Source organism: Limulus polyphemus, unplaced genomic scaffold (genome assembly GCF_000517525.1).
Source record: "Limulus polyphemus unplaced genomic scaffold, Limulus_polyphemus-2.1.2 Scaffold2946, whole genome shotgun sequence".
NCBI classification, from domain to species: Eukaryota; Metazoa; Arthropoda; class Merostomata; order Xiphosura; family Limulidae; genus Limulus; species Limulus polyphemus.
Genome location: NW_013668556.1, coordinates 134,402 through 140,152, shown reverse-complemented (window position 1 = coordinate 140,152; position 5,751 = coordinate 134,402). Strand labels below are relative to the sequence as shown.

General features: G+C 33.4%; 1 protein-coding gene across 1 annotated transcript in view; it reads left to right on the top strand.

Moving 5' to 3' along the window:
* Positions 1–3,725: 3,725 nt before the first annotated feature.
* Positions 3,726–5,751, top strand: part of LOC106468281 (insulin-like growth factor 2 mRNA-binding protein 1) — a 40,643-nt gene continuing 38,617 nt past the window's right edge. The window contains exon 1 of the mRNA XM_022396617.1: positions 3,726–3,751. The gene's annotated coding sequence lies outside the window, so the exon portion shown is untranslated. The remainder of the gene's footprint in view (positions 3,752–5,751) is intronic.

Sequence of the window (5,751 nt, the reverse complement as noted above, 5' to 3'; positions counted from 1 at the left end):
CAAACAAACAAACAAACAAACAAACATATGATAAACTGTATTGGTAAAAATGCATTAAATTAAATCATACGTTGTGTACAGTCGTTGCAACGACACGTTCAACCCAAATCTGAAGATATCACGAGGTTAGTCCGAAATCCAAGTACTGGGCTAATAATATAATCCTCGTAGGTGTAAAAATGACGAAAAAGAAATCAAAATGCTTTAAATTTTTTGTAATGTATTAAAACCAGTAATATACACTCATTGTTTTAACAATTTGTACATGTATGCCTGATCTCCTGATCGGAATTTAGGTCTTTTGTGACCTAGGAGGGTCAGGTACTCTGAGACCTCTTCCTCCCTTCCGTACCATGATATGTTGTCCTGAACGTTGATGTTTAGTCCTACACGAGGGTCGGAGTAAACCGCACTTGCTCCGACCCCTTTCAGGGTTGTACATGCATACAAAATAAAGGTGCATGTTTTGAATCTCCCTCTCCAATGTCAGACAGAAATAGTTTTCATCATTGCAGGAACAAAATGAGTATGCTTTTCTATGTTTTTAAATACAGTCATATTTATCCACTGTCAACGCTATACGTATATATTGTAATTTTGACAGTTTTCGTTTAGAGCTAATTTTAAATGCTCAAGATGGTAGTCATCTTTCAAAATTTTATCCTGCTGTCGCAATGTTTGAAGTGATGTTTATAATGTCCCGTGTCTTTGTTTCCAACGTTGTGTATGCAACATTTGTTTTCTGTCTCTTTATCTCGCAGTTCCTTGGCTTTTCAGTTGTGTTATGTTCATTAATATTGTTGTCGTTCTGAGTATACTGAATAACCTTTTTTTTTCTAAAGCAAGAATAGCAATAAAAGCAATTTTTAGGGGACAACTTAGACCTGATATGGCAGCAGCAACTATAAAGCAGATGACGTGAATTTCTCTGGTATATGGTATATTGTTTAGCTTTTCTAAAATACTCGATACGCCGCGCAGTAGCACGTGCTTCATATTGTTCCGGTTTTTTAAATTCCGAAAACTAAGGTTCCCAAAATAGCTGCAGATGACTTAGGCTCATTTTGTAATGTCTGTGTGTGTGTGTGTGTGCGTGCGTGCATGGGAGTCCACAGAAGGGGGGGGACAATTCTTTCTTTACTCATTCAGCATATGTATATTAATTTTTTATTCAATTCACAATTTCACACTACTTCTACCCCCTCTCGGAAAAATTTCTGTGGACGCCAATATAGTGTGTGTGTGTGTTTACGTAAATACAGTTTGGTAGAGATATTTCGTTAACGATTTTATGTTTGGACTATTGAATCAAATAAAATTAAAATAGTTACATTTTCACATTCAACGTATCCTTTAGGACTAGAAATGTATATGGCAAAATCTATCCAAATCGAACAATGAAAAAAGAAAAGGTAATTGAGATAGGCCACTAACCTGCAAAACATGACTTTTATGATGTATCAGAGCCATATTAATTTTGTGCTGCGTGTTGTAGTCCTTTAAGAGTTGAAAGGAAGGAACTATGCATGTCGTTTTCCTTATTTTTTAGGGTATTATTTGTTAGTAGGAACTAAAATATCATAAAAGTTACAGCCAGCAAAATATTCGAAATCAACGGGCCTAATAATTTTTCGAAAAATCAAATGAACTGTAGATATATATATTTTTCACATTTTTCTTAAGTTGTCCATTGTGGTTCAAAATCTGAGGTGTATAAAAGTAGCATTTCAAATCCATCTTTTGTCTCCCAAAAGTCGCTGCTCAAGAAGATGAAAAATGATTACATTGTAGTTGTTCTTGGGTCAGGATGTACAATATATTATTGAAAATTATCTTGTGTAACATTGGAGTAAATAACAATTGTTGTTAAACTTAAAGTACTTATTTTGATGGGTGCCGTATGATTTAGGCGAATATAATGTAATTGACATTTAACATGGCTATCATGATGTTTACAATGATATAACACGGTGCTCATATTTTTTACTACGATAAAAAAAAACTGAAAAGTGCATCCTAATGACGATTTTTAGTAGGATATACAGCAGTCCGTATATTATAGCTGAAATATAAATTAATCACCATTATGCTATTGTTCGAAGTACGGTTGAAAGCTAAAACGTGTATGCTAAATATTGTGTTACGATAGATGGATTGAAAGTATATATATTTTTTTAAATATTCTAATGATGTCTTATATTTGGTCAAAAATATCGACAACATTACGAGAGTAATAAACTGATGATTCATTTTAATTTGATCATTATAAATTTCAAAACCTCTGTTAATTAATTCGTATTTCAATTTTACTTTGTAAACTAAGACAGTAGGACTAAAAGGTGGACCCTAAAGTCGGAGATGATAGGCTCAAGTATTTTTGAATATTCGGACTCGTAGATTTTTTTATTTTTTTATAATGAGAATTATCTTATTTTCGTTTATCTTAGGCCTCTTTTTATGCGTAATTTATTTATTTTTTATTGTCTGGCTAGTCGGAAATTAAAAATATAAATGTTACTATAAAATTCCTTGATTTTTTGCTTTACCTTGAAAGCCCTAAAAACAAAATACTTGGTTTGTACTGAAAATATCCTTTACTAAGCGTTTCAGTTACGGAATTTTTCACATTTCACTCAGTTATTTCAATGTGTCCTCATCCCACCTTGCTTACTGCTTGTAACTGTAAAACTCCAATGCTTCATGCCCGCGCACAGATGATGGATGTTTCAAAAGGCTATTATGCTCGCTACATCAGTACCTGTAATTCACAAGTCGTATTGTATTATTTTTTACTGTGAGGCTAATCACTAGTTCCTTTCCCGATAGTTTAGTATCCGGCAACTGAACTGTTTTGTGGACTATTCCTTGATTTCAGATTGATATGATATTTCGTACTCTATTCCGAGTCCGTCATCAGCTAGAATCGCCGCAAAGTTTTTAAAATACGGTTCAGATTATTGTCATTGTTTTAACAAAGTTGCTTTAGCGCATTTTACCACATGAACGGCTTCACTGTACAAATACATTAACAATAAATGTATGAAATAACTAATGTGACAGCAAACTTTTATTTGGATTAACCAAATATAGTGGAATTTGTTTTCAGCACATAATTTTGACTTGTGTCAAAATTCGTTTTGTGCTCTGCATTATTGGTTGTGTTACAGAATCTTTTAACTGTACCGGTATTTTCTGTGGCTTAGCGGAAATCTTGCTTTATACTTGTTTGTGACTGGCTAGTCCTGTTGACGTCACTATATGCGTCAGTGATTCTCCTCGTCGTCGATTGGACAGTTTCTGAATCTGTGTTCTGCTGCCTTGACATCCGGCCTCTCTAGCTTATTGAAAAGGATTTAAATAAAGTAAGGGAGGGGGTTAGGTATGTAGGGTATTGTGAAAGAGAATTATCAGCAGTTATAACGAGATGGTAGTTTATTTGTAACAGTAGAAAGTCTGCAAAAATCTGAACAGTTGAGAACTTGTAAAGTTTATTAATGATTGGCATATGTTCTGAGATTTTGATAGAACACCTCGTGTGAAGAACAGTATCCTCGCGGAGTTTGTCGTACTCACATCGTTAGTCATGTGAAGCATTCTTTGTTTAATTAAGGAGGGCATCTTTATTCAGTTAAAAGCCGTCTCGAATGCTTTATTACTTCTAGCTTTTGCTTACTGTAAATATTTACACAAAAGTTATTACAACAGAGTTGTAGAAGTTCGAATTCGTGATATGGGAACGACTTGCGATATGGTGCGTAAAATTATGTTTAAACAATTATATACCATAATATCTGTATATAAAAATAAGTAGATTTTTATACTGGTCTCGCACTGTATGTGTGTGTTTATATATATATATATACTCAGCCTATTGGGATTATTTTACAACCCTTCATGAACGATCAGGAACTAAAGACTAGGTAAAAAAATAAATATATTTTTATATGTTGTTATCATCATATATGTAAAATAGTTCTTTAAACAAACTGTGGAGTTAGCTAGGACATCCACCTTATCCCACGTGGTTTTTAATGTATACGTACAACAAAATACCTTTTCACCTTTCGATAGTGTAATCTTTTCACGCCCACCATTTTTATTTTCAGTAGATCATCTGTTCCCTACGTGTAAAATATTGAAGTTTATCATTCTATTACTATCGACAACATCTCATTCTATCAGCATGTCGCCCTGTTATAAAAATAGAACTGTCTTAATAGTACCTAGCCGGTGTTTTTCTAAGATCTTAAATTTCTGTCATCTCGCCCTATTATAGCAGATAATCATGTAACCTTCAATAAAATCACCTCTCAATCATCACTTTTGTCATTAGGAAATAAAACATCTTAACCAATCGCTATAACATAACCCTTCCACACCTAGAATTATACTAGTATCTCTTCTGAACCCTTTCCAATAAGTAATAATCCTTACTTGAGTAAAGGAACGTATTATGCTAATATAATAAGTTGACAAACAACGATTTAAAAGTGCTGAAGTGACTGAAGAAGACGGACCAATGTTATGTGTAAACATGTTGTGTGTTCTTTTAAAAATAAATCACTTCATTACACTTATAAATCGTTGTTTGTCAACATATTATTTATCCTCACATAGATAAGGTGACCTAAGCTGTACACAGTTTTCTAAGTGAGGCCTAACTAGTGTTTTTTTCTATCATATTTTCAGTAAATCGGAAAAGGATAGTAGTACCAGTAGGTTATTCAAGCTCATCATTAGGTTGGATTATAGCAGACATTTACTACTGGACATAAAAGGAATTTCTTAACGACGTACCTGGCATATAGTAATTTAGGAGCGGCTTTCAGAGAAACAAAGTGTTGGGTTTCATGATTGATAGTTACCTGTTCTATTTCACATTTCATTATCGCACCTAGTTTACAAAACGTACGACAAGTTTCGAAAGATATCAGACCAGTACTAATCAGTCTTTCTTTAAGTGTTTAGAGTAGGTTAATAGGTTGTTGTTATATTACGTATTAAATTTTAAATTCTACGTACAAAGTTAGTTGTATTACGAAGTAACTACTAACGTTTGCAATTTCTGTTCTAAAACTTTTCCAGGTCGTGTAATATTAAAATGTAAGTAACTACGTGCGATACTTAAGCCTAACGTTGACGTGATTCAAATTAATTTTTTAAAACGTGCTTAGTATATGGTCCCATGAGGTCCATCCCCGTAGGCATATTTCAAAAAATAAATACTTTTAAACTAGCACGTCTGTTTTACGAACATCAGTAAAAACTTGAAGATGTAGTACGGAAAAAAATAATATACTGTCACACATTATTTCTTAGCGATCGTTTTATTTATGCTTGTAACAAATGTGTTTTGGTTCACTGTAACTAAAACGTAATTATATCGGTTCTGGTCATTATGCAACAGATCGACCTCCATGTTAGGACAAACGTTAATCTTGACTCGTACGCATGGTTCATGATCATTTTATGTAAGCCTTAAAATTTCGTAAATATGTCAGTGTTTACAATTGTTTTGGTCGTTTTAAAATTTCAATTTTATTTTATCAAACCGTGATGTTAGCAAAGATTTTACTGGTTGACGCATATGAATCATAAAAATAAAACTGTGAAAATGAGGCTTCAGTTGGCGCAGATTTAGAATTATTTAGAACCCGTATATTTCGTTTGTTTACGAATGTTCTCTCTCTCTCTCTCTCTCTCACACACACACACACACACACACACACACACACACACACACACACACAC